General features: G+C 38.8%; 1 long non-coding RNA gene across 1 annotated transcript; it reads left to right on the forward strand.

The window, feature by feature from the left end:
* The first annotated feature begins 11,285 nt into the window (after nt 1-11,285).
* On the forward strand, nt 11,286-18,404 carry LOC142602033 (uncharacterized). The gene is made up of 3 exons (XR_012835663.1): nt 11,286-12,415; nt 16,755-17,642; nt 18,298-18,404. It is a non-coding gene; the product is annotated as an uncharacterized LOC142602033 (long non-coding RNA).
* The last annotated feature ends 1,264 nt before the right edge of the window (nt 18,405-19,668 follow it).

Here is a 19,668-nt window from a genome sequence, read left to right on the forward strand (position 1 = left end):
TCTCTCTGCCTTATTGAGGCCTGATAATAGAATAGCCCAGGGGAAAGAAACCATGCCAGGATCCTAGATCAAAGGGTTTAGCTCTTTGCTCACATAGGTGCTGAATCCATGGTGTATTTCCAAGTAAAAGTGCCTGCAGCAACGTTTCCTAATTACAGGTTGTGTTCTACTGTTTCCAAACAGGGTGAAAGTGACAGAAGTTTAACTGTGAATAATTACACACTTGAATAAGTATGTGATTAGCCCTATTTGTTGTGGTTGGGACTAGAGTGACAGGACAAGAATGGAGTGATTGCATTATTTACAGCTTAATTGTAGACAAGTAATTACTTATGTAAGCTGGTGCTGTGGGGTCAGGAAATACATGCCTGAGAATGTCTAGGATTTGAATGGAAACTTCAGAAATTGGGTTTCTAAATGATATAGCAGAAGTGAAAATTCTATGGATTTATCTAATTATGGAGGAGTTTTCTTGAATTAAATGTCTTGGAATGCTAAATGTCTTGTTCTCTTGAAACTAAAGATTAGATGAAATCTTTACAAGCCATTGCTTCCAGCCTAATAAATCACAAATGCCACCTAGTGGCTTTTGCTATCTAGTGAATCATTGAGTACTTGCCAAAAAAAAAAAAAAAAAAAAAAAAAAAAAAAGAAAAAAAAGTTTTAAAAAAATCTAGAGTTTTACCAGCATGTTATTCCCATTGATGTGCATATGGTTGATGAGATTGTCTGTGAACATTTTTTCCACTTAGTTCCCAGCTACATTTTATTTGCATTGGATCAGATTATGAAAATCTTACTCATGTTGGCAAGTAGTAGTGAATAATCCTATTAAAATATAGTTAAACTCCCTGTCTTGGAACTGTGTTTTAACTGTGTGCTTTCCTTGCCAAGTAGAAGGTGGTTCTGATTTACAAAGGGAGACCTTAAGTTAGTAATGAGGTTAGCTAAGTTAAGTTAGCTAAATTAACATGCCCTAATGTATTAATATTTGTCTAAACCTGCTCATTGAAGTAAGTAAAGGCTTCAGTTTTTACTTGTATGATCCATTTTCAGAATGACAAAGTATTCCAAAATAAGAATCAAGGTCCAGGAAGAAAGAGAGAAAGAGAGGGAGAGATAGAAAGAAAGACAGAAAGAAAGACAGAAAGAGAAAGAAAGAGAAAAAGAAAGAAAGAGAAAGAGAAAGAGAAAGAGAAAGAGAAAGAGAAAGAGAAAGAGAAAGAGAAAGAGAGAGAAAGAAAGGGAGAAGGAGGGAGAAAGAGAAAGAGAGAAAGAGAGAGAGGAAGGAAGGAAGAAAGGAAGGAAGGAAGGAAGGAAGGAAGGAAACCAAGCTGACTATTTTGTGGGAAAATAATTGCAGTATGATGGACCTGTTACTTGACCAGTCTATATTAGATTCTTTTGAAATTCGTGACAGGGAACTTACAGGATCAGAATAAAAAGTTTATTAGTTGTAATCATGGTACGCTGGTAGTGCTAAGTCTCTGTATTTCCATATCTTTGCAAACAACTACTTATGTTCAATTTCTGGTGGATGTCCATATATGAAAAGGATTTTGCAAGTGTTGTGTTTTTTTTTTTTTCTGAGACACCAAGGGCTTGGAAATCTCAGAAGCACTACAAATTGAGTTGTGTGCAGGACTGCAAACAAATGTTTTTAAAAAATCTCTCGTTTGTAATCTGATTCAGGAAATAGGTTTAAACTGAAACTTATCAAAGTTTTATACTCTGGCACAGTTATTTTGGCACACTCTCTAGAAAAAAATGTTAGTGACTTTCAAAAACTGTTTAATAGTTAATTTGCTTTGACAAAATATGATTAAAATTCAATTGTCAAAAATTGTCAAAGCATGTCTAAGAGTGTTGAATTAACCAGGATTTTATATTTTTTTTTTTCCCCCCCCTACTGGTGATATGTACACTCCCTTGATTTCAAAACTTGAAAATAATTCCAATGATAAATTACAATTAAACGTCATAGCTGTGCAATGTTTTATGGTGTAAAATATTCAAGGATATATATTTGGTTAAGGATTTCTAAGGAAGCTTAGGGTTATTTATATTTACATAAAATTTTAGTGGTACCTAACTGCTCGAGGTGCTTTGTCTCCCAAAATCGAGCAAGGCTGAATAAACTGAATCCACTCAGAGCTGTTCCCTCTGAAACAATTGTTTCACAAGTGCTTTTGTACAACATTGTGGAGTGGGGATGTGGCATTTGTTTTTTACTTCAGACTCATTACTGATACCATCTATTAGTAAAAATTTTTTACAGAATGTTCTGCATTTCTTTATGGTTTGACCCTAGAACCGTCATATGCCTCAATCCTTTTATTTAATCCTTTTATATTTAAGTGTATGTATATCTTTAAGCAGGAGAATAATTTCATTAAATTAATTTCATGGGATCAAGTCCAATTCTTGCAGAGATTTTAATATAACTGAAATTATTTTATTTTTCAGCATGAGGGAAAGGATGCATAGGTTCAAGAAAGTTAGGTACCTTCACTCTCAGTGAGTGAATACAGTACAAAATGTTACCTCTGTTCTTGTCTCTTTTCTTTGTGAAGGCTACAGTGTTTTTTAAAAGCAGAATGCTTCTAGTTATTGAAAGGGATAGCTCACGCATATACTACTATAGGTCTTCACTTTCTTAAAGACTTAAAATTAAAATTACACTCTAATGTCTCAGATCTGTCCCTCCTCTTATTGTAACATGAAAAAAACTTGCAAAATACTCCAAAGCCTTGCTTAGCTCATGAAGATTTTTAGAGTTAAGAGATGTAACTTTTAGGATCTAAGTAATTTGTAATAGGTATACTTCTTTTTATGTTCCTTTTATTTTGCTACTGTTATGGAAACTCTGCATGGTCCTGTATTACTGATCAATGAGCGGAGAGAACCCCTGAACATACCCATCAGAATAAATGCTAAATTGCTACCAAGTCTGATAGCATAGCCTGTCCTTTAATCGTGTACTTTGAAGTTCTGTAAAATAGCACAGTGTATAGGAAAGCCCATATTGTGCTTTAAAATTGAATCTGAGATAATACAGTACAATTTTTAAAGTGTAAATTGTTTTACAGATTGGGTGTACATCTTTGTACAAAGAAAACAATAGATGACAGCTTTTGGTCCTGCAATTTAGAAAACAAGAGCGGCTTTTCCAGATGGACACAGTTCCTTGTCATGGGGTATGGGTACATATGCCTCTCCAGCTTTCTTGTAGGCCCCCTTTAGGTACTGAAGGCTCTTATAAGGTGTCCCTGGAGCCTTCTCCAGGCTGAACAACCCTAACTCTCTCAGCAGGTCTTCACAGGAGAGGTGCTCCAGCCCTCTATGGTGCATTAATAAAGTGTGGCCAGTAGGTTAAGAGAGATTATCCTCCCCTTCTACTCTGCCCTGGTGAGGCCACATCTGGAATATTGTGCCCAGTTCTGGGCTCCCCACGTCAAGAAAGACAACTACTGGAGAGAGTCCAGTGGAGGGCTACAGGGATGATTAGGGGACTGGAACATCTCTCTTATGAGGAAAGGCTGAGAGAGCTGGGTCTGTTTAGCCTGGAGAAGAGAAGACTGAGAGGGGATCTCATCAATTCTTATAAATATCTAAAGGGTGGATGTCAAGAGGATGAGGCCAGACTTTTTCCTGTGGTGAAGGAAAAAAGTGAAGGGAGAAGAGGCAATGGGCACAAACTAGAACACAGGAAGTTCCATCTGAACATGAGGAAAAATTTCTTTAAGGGTGACCGAGCACTGGAACAGGCTGCCCAGAGAGGTTGTGGAGTCTCCTTCTCTGGAGATATTCAAAACCCGCCTGGACACGATGCTGTGCAACCTGCTCTAAGTGATCCTGCTTTAGCAGGGGATTGGACTAGATGATCTCCAGAGGTCCCTTCCAACCCCTACCATTTTGTGGTTCTGTTACCATCTTCATGGCCCTCCTCCTCTGGTCTAACTCCAACAGGTCCATGTCCTTCTTAGGATGGGGGCCCCAGAGCTGAACACAGTATTCCAGGTGAGGTCTCACGAGAGTGGAGTAGAGGTGGTGAATCACCTCCCTCAACCTGCTGGCCATGCTTCTTTTGATGCAGCCCAGGACACGGTTGGCTTTCTGGGCTGCAAGCACACGTTGCCGGGTAATGTTGAGCTTCTCATTCACCAACATCCCCAAATTGTTGTCCTCAGAGCTGCTGTCAACCCGTTCTCCACCAAGCCTGTATTCCATGGCTGCAGTGGGTTATATATGACACTACTAATAACAGTAATTGGAATCTTTGACATTTTTCTTGACCTATATTATTTCTGGCATTCCCCCTGCTCCTGCTTACTCATGGTTTTTCTTTCTCCCCCCTCTTGTTTCCCTCATGTGTGCTAATTTGTTATGGAAAGTAAAATGAGCAGACATCTGGTAATAAATCTTGCATGATATTAATTTTTTTCTCACATATTTCCTCCTTACCACTTTGTCATCTGACCTTGTTGGAATATATATACCTGATACATTTATTTACTTGGAAAATCTTAGGAACAGGGACTATGTTGTATTGTGAAGTGATTGAAACAAGCATTCAGCTGGGCTTTAACAGAATATATATATAGTTCTTGTAATTATTAAGTAGTATTTAAAGGCTAGCCAGAGATCTCTGAAAGTAATCAATATCTTACTATATTACTACACAAGCTAACAGTACAATGTTGTTTGTCAATGTTCACGTTTAATCAAAACATCTTCATACCTGGTATCTCATATCAATAAACTCTGGGCTAAATCCCCAGAAGATTTAATTTTGTGAGGGCTTGTTCACAGTAATAAATAGGGGAGTCTTCAGTTACACAAGTGACTGAGTGGCTGACTTCTTTACTACAAGTCCACACTTTAGTGTGGATAGGACTAGTATGTTTAGTGTTATGTCATCTAATACTGGGTTCTCATATTGGATTTTTCATGTAGCCCAAGGCAACTTTAATGAGAGTCAACAGAATGGGTTCTGTGGTCATTAGCTCACATTGACTACTTAGTCTAGGACCCCAATCCACAGTAGTCACCCACCAAGAGCATGATGTAGTTTCCATCTATCTGGGCAGTTTATAATTCTATATTGTGAGCAAGCAATGTATAACTGCATTTCTCTTTAAAATGAACTTGCACTAAGATTGTCCTTCAGACATGGAAGCAGGGCATAGTCCACTAAGACAGGGACGAGACCTGGGCTTCGAGAGCAATAAAGCCGTAACCTACTTCGTGTTTGTGCCATAGCTCCTGAATCCCTATAACTTTTGTTCATATTGTGTTTCCTTAACATACAGTGCAACCTTCAGGTAATCTGTCTTGTTTCCACTTACAGTAGAGAGAAGAAATAGGCCATGAGAGTGTTGGGAATCAAAACAGGAAGATGTGGTGGAAGTGGTGAACTGGAAGACTTCCAACAATAGCTGAAAGGCTTCTAAAAGCACTGCAAGAAGACAGAGCATAGGGTTAAGGTCTAACCCACATGTTGAGCAGAGCTTCTAGCTTTGGGCTGAATAGCTGCCACAAACTGGCAAAAGAGTTTTTAAGGCAAGTGGTTGATGTGTCTGCTGTTGAGAGTGATCTTAAACATAGTCCTAACTATTGGAATACATATCTAATCATACTTCTGAAAGACATCTGGCTCCTAATCACATTTACAAAGTTCCTAAAAACGTGCGGTGACGTAAAACACTTACTATCTAAGAAAATCTCCAATATTTAAGAATTCTTCACTTCTATGATCAGTCAAAACACAAATAGTCTTTGGCCTCAAAATTATTTATTCAGTCTAATAAGCAAATACCTTAAGAAAATTTTACTGCCATTTAATTTCTTAATTTGGCCAGCACTGTATATCAATTCATTTTTATTTAATTCATAGAATCATAGAATCATAGAATATCTCAAGTTAGAAGAGACCAATAAGGATCATTAAGTCCAATTCCTTGCTCCTTGCAGGACTACCTAAAACAAAACTGTCGTCCAGATGCTCCTTGAATGCTGTCAGATGCCATGAACACTTCCCTGGGGAATCTGTTCCAGTGAGTCACCACCCTCTCAGTGAAAAACTTTTTCCTAATCTCCATTCTAAACTTCCCCTGATGCAGCTTCATTCTATTTCCTTGTGACCTATCGCTGGTCACCAGAGAGAAGAGATCAGCACCTCCCCCTCCACTGCCCTCCTTGAGGAAGTTTTAGACTGCAATGAGGTCACCTCTCAGCCTTTTCTTCTCCAAGCTGAATAAACCAAGTCACCTCAGCCACTCCTTGTAAGTCTTACCCTTGAGGCCTTGCACCATCTTGGTCACCCTCCTCTGGACACTCTAATAGTTCAATGTCTTTCTTGTATTGAGGTGCCCTAAACTGCACACGGTACTTGAGATGGGGCACCACCACTGCAATGTGGAGTGGGACAATCACCTCCCTCGACTGCCCAGCTATGCTGTGCTTGATGCATCCCAGGACACGGTTGCCATTTTGGCTGCCAGGGCACACTGTTGACTCAAATTCAAACCCACAGATCTCTTTTCATGGGGCTGCTCTCCAGCCTCTTATCCCCAAATTTGTATGTATAACCAGGATTATCCCATCCCAGGTGCAGAATTTGGCACTTGCTCTTGTTAAATTTCATATGGTTGATGATATCCAGATCTCTCTGTAAGGCCTCTCCACAACTCCTCCAAATTTAGTATCATTGGCAAACTTACTTACTTAATGTACATTGAAGCTATTTCAACAGGAAAAAAAAAAAAGTTTTCATGCATAAGTAACAAAGATTTAGTGAGAATTCAAGAAATGGTAATGAAGTCTGCTTAAATACATATGATACCTGTTATTATTAATTATGCTAATTATTGTTATGATTAGAAAGTAAGAGCAAACTCTAGCTTTGCTATGCCAAACATGGAGTAGTGGTGCACCAAAGAACCTGCAGTATAAACAGATGAGATGGATTTAGGAGAGGAGAGAAACAAGACAACTGAACTGTGTGCTGTCAGAAAATGTCTTTCTGGGTCTTTGGTGGAGGTAGCAGTCCAGGTAGGAGGCAAATAGGTTAATTAACTAGAAAGAAAAACAAGTTCTGTGTCAGCAGCAGAGAAAAGAAAGGTGGGGTAAGCAAGTAAGCAGAAAGTAAGCAAGCAAACAAGCAAGAAAGAAAAAGTGCTCAAAGACCTAGGCTAAAATAGGATTGTGTCTGCTTTTCCATTTTTAATCACTGGCATTTTTCTTTAGCCAAGTGGCTAAGAGACAGAAGACATTTAAGTTATGCTCTAGGCTCTTCCTTTCTCTAGGTCAGAAGGTTCTCTGTGATGGAGATTATGCAGATCATAATTAATTTATGGCAGTTGAAACTGTCTTGCTGACTAAAGTTATTTAGATCAGTGGAGCTAAAAAAAACCAAAAACCCAAACCAAGCAATAGAGTAAATACTACTTAATTGCTTCTGCAATGAACCCACTTACCATTCAGGCAATGATGACAGCTTGGCATTGTTGGCATTCTTGTCTGAAATGCTCTTAAAGCTTTCCACTCACAAGTACCTTTTTTAACACATGAGAATATCAGTAATTGAAAATGTTAATTAATGAATATTTTTACACTTACAAGTTGCATTTACTTCTTCCTAACTCTTGTTGCACAATGTATTATTTTTTATATTCATAATATATCCTGTATTTTTAATGGGTCTACTCCAGTTGAACTCTTGGGGGTTTTTTGCTTTTTTTTTTGGGGGGGGGGGATGGTTTTGGGTTTTTTTTTGATCTCTTGATCCAAATATCTATATAGTTATCTATAAAATTTGACTGTGTACTATGATACTATATACATTCAAATAAAAAATGAATTTCAAAGGTTTTTTTCTGCTGGTCTAAAGGCATGGCACCTCTCCACAAGTGGAATCATAAGCAAATAATGAATATAGGCCAGACACAGACTGAAATACATCGTAAGAGAAACAACTGTTATTAATATATCCATCAATACTATCAGATGAGAAGGTATCAAAGTGCAATCACATAGAGGAAGCTACCTTAAGTGGATGTTAGACAAATTCCTAGTTCTTTTGCATGCCATAATGAAAACACAACTGTAGGGGTCATATCAGGGACTTCATTCTGAAAATAAACCACTTCAATTGTGGAAGTTTCATGAATATTTTAACATGAACTTCACCCATCCGAAATCAGATTTAACATCTTTTTGAAAGGGAGTTATCAGACTAAGTGTATGGCTAATATCTATTGTGTATGTTTTGCTTCCTTAGTAAATCCATTCATTTTATGTTGTTGAAGGGAGTCATTTTGCTATTAGGAGCTATATTACAGGTACCTAAAGAATGACGTATAACTCTTTTTTTTTTTTGAGTGGATTTACTTTGAAAAGCAGCACATAATGTAAGAGGCATCAGACTGGAAACTGGCTTTTTGCTTGCTGCCTAATGCCATTCCCAGGGTACCATCCTTCTCATGCTTGTGACAGTGGATATATTTCACTCCATGTTGCTTTTCAGTACTAACAGTAAATAAATGAAAATTTCTTTTCTCTGGTCATTCCCCTAAATGTGCTCACTGCCTTTGCTTATCTAGCACGTATAGGCAAGTTGGCACTCTTCCCAGCATGAAGAACATACAAATGCTGGCAGCTATAGGGCTGTGGCACAAATAGCCAAGCTGATTTTCACAAATGGACACACAAATGCTTAGGTCTCTCTCTGTTAGAGATTCTAAATCCCAGAAAGTATTCCAAACAGCTGGTCTGCTATTGTCCCAACTTTGCCTTCACTGGGCAATAAAACAAGTAGTATTTGCCTTTTGTAATCACTATGTTTATTTCTGCTTTGCAGTTGATACAAACATTGAAAATAGCTGGTCACAATATACTTCGCGACCCAGCTGCCAGACGACCACATGGATGCATCTGAGGCACTTTGCAGATTAAGGCACCGGGCACAATAATGTCACATATGGTTCACAAGCACAGGACCTGGACTGCAAAGGATCATGGAATGCAGATTGCAAAGCTGGCCTTGGGATGGCATTCAAAATGTATAGTAATATTTAATTATCAGACTCAGTGAAATCCCCTAGCTGATGGACACTGAATGTTTTCTAAGCACTGGTACTGAAAAAAAGATTCAAACCTAGCCAACCTTATAAAAAATCATTATCCTTTCTGTCCCTGCTGGCTCTGGGAAGCACATTGCAAAATTATGCTGACTTTACGTGTTTGCCTTTTTCAGGTCTCTCTCTCTCCTTTATTAGGAGAGGTACTTGCTGAGCCTGAGTGAAGGGTAAGAAAGGTCTAACTAGGTTATTTACTGTAATGTTACCATAGCTACTTTCTTTTTTGGCAGTGTGAACTTCCACAAGTATATTATGGGCTTTGTAACTACATTTTTCCTGCTAAACATTTCTGTGTTTAACTCTTAAACACTCTTCTGGTAATTTTTCAGATTTTGCTCTTTTGGGTTAATTCAAGTAATCTATTTTCAGAGATGTGTCTTGGCAGGGTTTTACACAATATAATCATGCTCTTTATTTTAACACCCCTTCTCTCTACTCTAGTTATTAATTTCTAGATCTGTGTGATTTGTGGTCTTTGGCGTTCTCTTTGATTGAATACATATATTATTTCACATTGTTGTTCTTTTTATTGTTCTCTCTGGCTATTGCCAAAGTATTTCTTAGATAACAGTTAACAAAAATCTATATAATGCAAAGCAGGTAAAGAACCACAAGTTAAAGCATGTTAAGATGCTAATCCAAGATTTTGAAAAGCTAGATTCCATTAACTCGTGGTTATATACTTGTTATATGACCTTATCTGGGCATCTCTATTACTAAGATGGTCCTGACATCTTTGAACACAGTCAAGTGATGCCTGACTCTGCTCTGCTGGCTGTTTACCTGGGTACTAGGGTTCATAGCTTCAGACAGGCTGTGGGACCTGCCACATGCCAAAGTGGACCCTCAGCAGTGGTGTTCTTGGAGCTGCTACACCAGAACAACTTGATCCTGATCCTGAAGGGAGCACTCTGAGATAGGGACCGCATATATGGCAGAGGAGAAGCCAAGGTGTAATCCTCACTATAGCCTGTCAATTTTACTCTCAGTGATGTCAGAAATCTGCTTTTAAATCGGTGATCAGCTTGAAGTGGATCAACTGGAGCAATTTTCCTGCATCTCCCCTATTTTTCCAGAGAAGATGTATAAAAACATTATACATCCAAGTCTCAAAGTGGGAGAATTCATGGATATGACTATTGCAATTACAATGTTTTCTTTTTATTTATCAAGCTGCTGTTGGATGCTTGCTTTCTTCTCAGTTTGATACAAACTTGAATACCACAGGGATTTATTATAATTCCATATGCACTATGAACTCCAATGGCTGGGTATGCAAAATCTCTCATAGTACAGTTTGCTCTAGGAGTTGTAGTCATCCATTCAACCAGAGGGGGAACCAAAATACTTTATGGGAGATATAATTCAATCAGTGATTCCTCCCTGTAGAAAAGGGCTGTGAGCCATTGTAACTAAAATGGCTGCATGCTTCTGTAGTGACTAACACAGGGACAAAAAATATTGAAAAAATCTGAAACATTTTTAAATTTCATTTTTACAAATCAAAATGTCAAGAATCGGATCCACTTGACCCAGGATAAAATATTATATTCAGAATTCTCTAAAACAAATTTGAACTTTTGTGGTAAAATTGAAACTTTAACATGGAAAAATTTTCATTATAAAAAGTTTGAGCAGAAATTTTCCAGAAGTTCAACAAGTTTATTTCAACAATCTTTCAAATCACTGTCAGCTATCAATGCCTTTATTGAACTACTCTGGTAGTAGCAATGTTAAAAAGAGAATATTAACAGATTAACTACTCTTAGATCTCATTCTTTCCCTTCTAACATTCTTCATTCATCATGAAATTAATGAAGTGTTATTAATGATTTTCTGCAGTCTTTACAATTAACACCGTACCTCAAATTGTCTCAGCTCAGAGAAAGTGAGACATTTCTCATCTTGTATCTCCCTGGTGATGTAAACTGGCAGAAGAGATAGCAGCATGACTTAAACGTGTTACTGCTAAATACCCAAATCTTTGGATACAAATTAGTCAGAGGTGACATGAACATGACTAAATCACTTGTCTTTAGAATTCCACTGCATTATGTTATGGTGAGCTATTAGGACGTGGATACCGTGAGTAAGGAACTATTCCTTTTATCCCTCTGAAATTATATCCATACTGTCTCTATTAAAATTGCCATACTGCAACTGCCATATTACAGTATTATAGTATAAAACTAGTAATTGTTGAAAAGTAAGGTAGATTGTGCATGAAGTTTGAGAAGAGAGACCAGTTTATTAATATCAGTGGAAAGGGACTGCGGATGAAGATGGTGGTAAAGAGAACTGACGGTTGATGGAAACAGTGAAAGTGGAATCTGTGTTTATGCAACAACATACAAGTCTGTTCCAGCAAGTCACCCAGTGGCTCTGCACATTCAGAATCAGGCTACACAGGAGGAGGAAGGGAATTGAGTTAGAAAGTGAAGGAGAAAAGAAGAGGGAAGTATAACAGATGAAAAAGGTGAGACCTATGGTAGAAGAAGGTAAGTAGTAGGGGAGGCATTGAGGAAGAATTAGTTAATGAAGAGGAAACAGATGTAGAGGCCAGAATTATTTAATTCCTCACCATTCAAGACTATTTAATGTTCTAAACTTTATTGCCTTCCTGATTTTTTAAATCCTATATCTGCTTTCAGTTCCTTTCACATTTCTACTCATATTCTAAATAACAAGGCTTTTTTATCCTTTAAAAAAGCAGCAGACTCTACTGTTTTTGCATAGTACATAAGTTATCATTATGTCAGGATTATGATAAGAGGCTGACTTGGTTTATGTAAAAATAAGACAGGTCTTTTTACCCCAAAGGCAGCTAAAGAACACTGAGGGAATCATATAGATGAGGACCCAGAGTCAGCAGGATAATGAACCACTTTCTATGCATCTTTGGCAATTTGAGGTACACACTACAGAAATAATTTTCTATGCATAATTCTTACAAACTCTTGTACATTGTGCCATCTGGCCTAGAGTTCTATTTCCAGATCAATTTTTGATCTTTACAAAACATCACGTAGTATCACTGTCTATTAGCAAACAGTAGTTATATTTTCGCCCATTCTTTTGCAACAGAGAGAGCTGGTTACATGAATATGTATACTCATATGTATAGCTATTTCCTGTTAGTGGTCTCCATACTATAGGTTAATTGATAATATAAAAGGGATTTTTTTCTCAACTTCAACAGATGTAGCAGGCCTTTTCAGAAGTAGTCTCAGTGGAAAACAGATTCTGGAAGTCTTTAAAGCCCTCTTTCTAAATAGGTAGGAGAAACCTTCAGTAGGAGAGTATTCACTTCTCTCTTGTTTTTAAAGTCAGAAGCTCAATAAATGAAGTCAGGAGTTCTTCAGTTTTGGAACTTGTTTCTTCCTCTTTGCTTGTTAGAAAGAGCTTGACCATATGACACACTTAGAACACATGCACACAGATGTGCACAGATATCTCTCGCCCTAGCTTTTCTTTTCAAGTAATTAAAACCAAGATCAACAAAGTTGAACTGCAGGACACTATGGTTCTTTGATTTCTAACTTACAGACTGAATGGTCTTCAAGATTTTTATAAATTTCTCAACAAAATAAGAAAGGGAGAACTATTTAGTTCCTCCCTGCAGTACTCTGTGAGAGAACGGCTCTTTGATCTTCAGCCAGAGATTGGAGCTACATATGATTTCTCAGCATTTCTCACTGAGCAAAAACTAAGGGCATTCAATAAAATTATGAGGCACCAGCCCAGGACAAACAAAAGGTACTTTTCATGTAATGCTTAACTAAACTGTAACAATCATTAGTAACAGAATGTTGTGAATGACAATGTTTCATAAGGATGCAAAAGTGATTAGATGTTCCAGTAGAGTCTGTTTTACACAAACTCCTGGGTATATTACAGAAACAATCTTGCCTTTGATAATCCTCCTCCGCCAAATGTCTACTATTGGCCGTTTTGGAGGCAGGAGACAGGGCTAACAGCATTTTTCGAGTCAACGCAGTCATTCCTATAACATGTTCCATGCTCACAAACTGGTGTGCAGAGTTAATTCTTCCAGTTTCTGACACACGTGATCTCTTGATGCTCATGCCAAATAGAATGTTTGGTGCAGTTTATAAAACATTTGACTAATGCTAGCATTCTCAGGAATGAAAAGCACTATCAGCTCATTCACTCCTTATATTAAAATATTAATTCTACTAAAATTTTAGAATAGTTATTTTTCATATGGAGCATTTTGCCTTTTGTGTTTTGAAAAGCCAGCTGTTCTCTCAGTTTCAGATGACCCCTTTAAGTATAACGAGAATATTATAGGACTTTGAAGACTTGAAAGCACTGCTGTTGCTATACTGTAATAAATGATCATTTCGGTACATTGACACAGCATTCTTTTACCATGCATAATTTTGCACTTAACATTTACATCATTAAATCTTAACATCCATTCAAATACATAATTTAATACAAGTGTTTTTCACACATACAGTCTTTCTATTTGATTCAAAGAAACTTAAGACTTCAGAAGGAAAGTGCACATAATTTAACTCTTTGATGATTCAGACCCACGAAAACCTGATGCAATCCTTTCATTTCAATTAAATTGTACATTCTTATGTCAGGTCTACCGCTGATCTGCACATGCTCTTAAAAATAATTAAAAAGAAGTGTGCCATATTCCCTGTGTTCACAGAATCAAAGATTGTTTGAGGTTTAAGGGACCTCTGGAGATCATCTTGTCCATCTCCCCTGATCAAGCAGAGGCGTCTAGAGCCATTTACCCAGGACCATGTCCATATCTCCAAGGATGGAAGCTCCACAAACTCACTAGGCAACCTGTACCTATGCTCGGTCACTCTCACAGTAAAAAAGTGTTTCCTGATGTTCAGACAGAACCTCCTGTGTTACAGTTTGTGCCCATTGCCTCTTGTCCTGTTACTGGGCACCACTGAAAAAAGCCTGTCTCTTTCTTCTTTACACCCTCCCTTCAGGTATTTATAGACATTGATGAGATTCCCCCTCCAAGCCACCTCCAGGCTAAACAGTCCCAGCTCTCTCAACCTGTCATCATATGAAAGGTGCTCCAGTCCCTTAATCACCTTCATGGCCCTTCACGTGACTCTCTCCAGTAGCTCCAGTGCTGAGTAGAGGGGAAGGATCACCTCCCTTGACCTGTTAGCAACACTCCTCCTAATGCAGTCCAGGATACCATTGGCCTTTACTGCCATGAGGGCACATTCCTGGCTTGTGTTCTTGTCCGCCAGGACCCCCAGGTCTTTTTTCTGCAAAACCGCTTTCCAGCCATGTGGCCTCCAGCATGTATTGGTGCATGGGGTTTTTCCTCCCTATGTGTAGGAGTTTGCACTCGCTCCTTGTTGAACTTCATGAGGCTCCTCTCAGCCCATTTCTCCAGCCTGTGGAGGCCCTTCTGGCTGGCAGCACAACCCTCTGGCATCTCAGTCACTTGTCCTAGTTTTGTGTCATCCACAACCTTGCTGAGGGTACACACTGCCCCATTATTCAGATGATTAATGAAGATGTTAAACAAGATATGACTCAGTATTGACCCCTGCGGTAAACCACAAGTGACTGGCCTCCAACACAACTTCAAGCCACTGATCACCACACTCTGGGCCTGGCCGTTCAGCCGGTTTTCAATCCACCTCACTGCTCATCCAGCCTGAACTTCATTAGCTTCTCTGTGAGGATCTTAGGGGTTACAGTGTTGAAAGCCTCACTGAAGTCTAGGTAGACAGTATCCACCGCTCTCTCCTCACCTACCAAGCAAGTCATTCTGTCAGAGAAGGTTATCAAATTGGTCATGTATGACTTTCCTTTGCTGAATCCATGCTGACAACTCTTGATGATTTTTTTTTTTTTTTTTTTTTTGTCATTCATGTGTCTGGAAATGGCTCCATTACCTTCCCAGCAATCGAGGTGAGTCTGACCAACCTCTACTCCTTCTTGACCTTGAAGATAGGAGTGACATTTCCTTTCGTCCAGTCTTCAGGCACTTCTCTCAGTCACCATGATCAATCAACCACTTTCAAGAGTGGCCTTACGATGACATCTGCCAGCGACCTCAGCACTTGTGGGTGTATCCTATTAAGGCCCATGGATTTATGTAGATACAGCTTGCTTATGTATTTCCTGACCTGGGAACAGTACATCCACAACAGCTTCCAGCAATGTTATGTCTTCCTTGCTCTTGCCTTTCCCTCTGGTCTCTGGGATCTGAGATTCCTGAAAGTTGGTCTTGCTAGTAAAGACTGAGACAAAGAAGGCACTCAGTACCTCAGCCTTTTTCATGTCCTGTGTAACCAGGTCCCCTGACTTGTTCAGTTGCAGGTGTACCTTTTTCCTAGCCTTCTTGTTGTCACCTGTGGACTTCTTCTTGTCTTTGTCATCCCTTGTCAGATTAAATTCCAGCTGGGATTTGGCTTTCCTAACTTCGTCCCTGGATACTTGAACAATGTCTCCATTGCTCTCAAGTTACCTGTCCTTGCTTCCACCATGTGTATGCTTCCTTTCTGTGTTTGACTTTGGAGTTTGTTCATCCATGCAGACCTCCTGGCATTTTTGCCTGACTTCCTGTTCATTGGGATGGAACTCTTCTGAGCTTGGAGGAAGTGATCCTTGAGTATTAACCAACTTTCCTGGGCCTTTCTTCCTTCCAGGGCCTTATCCCATGGCATTCTACCAAGCAGATTCTTGAAAACGCCAAAACCTGCTCTCCTGAAGTCCAGGGTTATGAGCTTGCTTTTCCCCCTTCTCTCTCCCCTCATGATCCTGAACTCCACTGTCTTATGGTCACTGCAACCAAGGCTACCTTTGACCTTTATATCCCCAATGAGTCCTTCATTGTTGGTGAGTTTGAGGCCCAGCAGAGCACCTCTCCTTGTTGGTTCATCTCTCACCTGGGTGAGGAAGTTTTCACGAACAAACTCCAGGAACCTCCTGGATTGCTTATGCTCTGCTGTGTTGCCCCTCTAGCAGATAGCGGGGTTGGTTGAAGTCCCTCATGAGGACAATGGTCTGTAAATGTGAGAATGCTACTATCTGTGGAGTATAGGGCCTCATTCACTTGTTCTTCCTGGTCAGTCAGCCTGTAGTAGAGACCCAGTACAATGTCACCCCTGTGTGTGTTCTCTTACCCATAAGCTCTCAGCTGGCTCATCATCCAGACAGAGCTCCATACATTCCTGCTGTTCTCTCACATGAAGAGCTACTCTGCCTCCTTTCCTAAAGAGGCTGTATCTCTCCATTGCAACACTCCAGTCAAGGGAACCATGCTACCATGTCTTCATGATCCCAACAGGATCATTGCACTGCAGCTGCACACAGATCTCTAATTCATGTTCATTCCTCGTGTTGTGAGCATTAGTGTATGTGCATGTCAGTGTTCAAGGCAACATTTTTGTACTATCTTCAACTTATGAAACTCCAGCTACCTTCACAGTAATCAGATAAGACTCATGCTTGATTTTTAGTGGTGTTGCCAAAGCACCATTTTTTGACCTAGAAGTGTTTAATATTTTTATTGTATTTTATCTTCACCCATAAACCTCTTTGATTTAAACCTGTTTTTAACCTGGTTTTGCATTCCTTTCCCCTGCAAAGGTGCTTAAGTTTAAGTAGAGCACAGCAAAGAAGAACCCATTCTAGTGCCAAGACAACTTGAAGAGGTAAGATATGACCAAGGACTTGGAGGTTTTAAAAAGGTTTGCTACTGCCTTAAAAAAAGACTTTGGCCTTTACAAAAACAAAATAAAGGTACTGTCTCCATCTTCTGTTACTGAAAACTTTCAATCACACGTCAAATGGAAACAAACAGAGACTTCTTAGGCCTCTAATATTATAATGGTATAAAGCAGAGGATAATCATGTTCATACCAAATACTATTTTTAGTAATTTTGGTCCTTAATGCATTTCAGCTGACTCCATGGTGCTCATAGATTAACCTGAATTTACTGGTATAAAGTGATATAAATAAGAACATTCTTTTCATTCCTGTGTGGTCCTTTTAAATGTTCTGGGAAGGATGTTGAAGCATTTTCCTTCTCCATAACTGGACACTTTCCTTGAGAGTTTCATACCCAAAATCTCAGCATCGGGTTGCCTTGCAGTCCTTGTTGTTCTGGATACCATGGGACATGGCTGTACGTGGAAATCTTCTGCACTATTATTAGGTGAGAAGGCTGTGCCTCTTTCCCTGAGTTTGGGTTTAAGTGTTGTGATATTGTATTGCTCATTGATTAGTTGTTAGGCAGCTTGCTATAGTTGTGTCTGTGTAGGCATGAAGGCAGTGTTTGTAAAGAAATACAATTTGTTCCAAGCATAGCTGTCTGTCTTAACAACCAAAGCCTGTGATCACATTTCTTCTCATTTTGAAGTCTTATTGCAATATTTTTCAGGAATTAGAACTGCACCTTCAGACCTCTCTGTGATCTGGTTTAAGCTGTCTTTGGGATTATCTCTTCTTGTGAAATCCTGACTGCTGACAACAGGTACATTGAAATGGAAAAGAAATATCATTGCCTCAGGAATAAATCCCAGATGTATTCAAAAGTCAGCTTTCTCTGAGCCTATCAATCAGCAAGTCATGTAGGAAAGAATTCAGACATCACTAAGTAAACATGATGACTTGGTCTGTGCTGAAGATATTGATGTCGAATATTCAATATGCAATGAAATAACATGAAAATAGTTGTTTGGACTGATTTGAACACCTGTAACCAGAATCTTTCCCAGAAAGGAAGGTGAGCTGCACATTGTGTAGTTTTATGGTGACACTTAGATATAACATCTACCTATGTCTTTTGGAAGCATCTGGAAAAGCAGAGGAATTGTGGGAAAGTGAGAAACAAGCAATGTGTTGCTTTCTCCTCATGTTAGACTCAATAGATAATAAAGCAAAGAGTTGCAGACAGTTAGTGTACCTTCATTTAAAGCAGTTTGTATAATCTCCCCCCGCCCACCCGCCCCCAGTTTTGTGAGGTTTCATAGCAGAGGAGGGGGGTAGTTTGTCAAGGAGTTGAGAAGAATAATGGGATCATGAAGAGTTTCTAGGAACTTCAGTTTCAGAAAAAATATCAGTCATCTAAAAAACCTTTCTTGCATTACATGCTTTTTACTGATACTTCTGTTTGCTTCATATTCTAGGAGAGCATTTTGTTTCTTACTGGCTTACAGACTCTTCTGGAAAAGAAGACAGAAGGCCAAAAGACCACCGGAATATTTCTGCTTCTATTGAAAAATTACATTTTGTTCTGGAGTATCAGACAAGTGCATGAGACAATGCAGATAACCAATTCCTTTTTTTTTTTTTTTCCCCCCTAGAAGAACCTGGCATTTCTATCTCAGAAACAAAATGTGCATGTGTACATGAGTGCAGTGATACTACGTTTAATGGGATCATAGGGAAAAGAGTTGTAATATTGGTGGATTAAGAGTTTCATTTTCCTTAGGCTTATCTTTTAGAAAAGTAAAAACTTGAAAAAAATATAAGAATTGTAAAATAAAATGTCTCATTTATGGCAACTTTTTGCCATTAAAATAGCTGGGTTGCAGTTGTTTGACATCTCTAATGGCTCATGACCGTATCCAGTGGAATACAACCATGCTGACCCAGTATATCGTACCATCCAAGAAGAAATGATACATGAAGATAACAACTACTTGAATTTAATTTGAGTGAGTGCATCTGGGTTCCAGCAATGGAGAACTAGATTGACCATGAGTCTAAACTTGCCCAAGCATAATTTTAAAGCATAGTGGTCCACAGCTGGAGTCAAAAAACGGTTCTGTACAATAAGTCTATTTGCTGTAGATAAAATCAACTCTTTCTTTGACTTGTTTCCTTTAACCACTGTGAAGAACAGATGCATATTTATGCACCAATTAGCTCATGTGGGAGATGTATGGAAAACATTAGGAAAAACTCTCTAGCTAGATGTCAATCCCTGAATTAGATTGCTTCGGAAAAAATGTGGCTTTTCAATCACTGTTGGTTTTTTGGTTGGGTTTTTTGTTTGTTTGTTTGGGTTTTTTTAAGAACATATTAGCTAGAATTGAAGTAATTGCCTGACAGATATTTAACTAAGCAGTAGTGAATGCCATTCCAATGTCCCCTGACTTATTTAGAGTAGGGATGTGGTTAAGGAAGGTTTTCCTTACTAGTTCTTAGTGGTGAACTGTGAGCATTTGGCTGAAGCTCAATGACTGTATGAGCATGACTAATTCCCAAGATTCAGACTTATGAACAGTCACCCTCTCCTTTTTCTATAGGAAAATATTTTATTTGCCCATATCATATTTCAGATATAACATGTAACAGAGTGACTGATGTGTGGATGATTAAGTCCCAATACCATACTAAAACTGATGAAACAGGTACACCTAAGCGATTCGTAGACCTTGGCTGCATAGCTGGCTAAGCAGTAGCAGAAAACTTCCAACTGAGGCAGCAAGAGGAGTGACTGAGAACCTGAGGTAAGCCAGCAGCAGAACATTGTGATATAATGTACTACACAG

Source organism: Balearica regulorum, chromosome 5, assembly GCF_011004875.1.
Source record: "Balearica regulorum gibbericeps isolate bBalReg1 chromosome 5, bBalReg1.pri, whole genome shotgun sequence".
Taxonomy (NCBI): Eukaryota; Metazoa; Chordata; class Aves; order Gruiformes; family Gruidae; genus Balearica; species Balearica regulorum.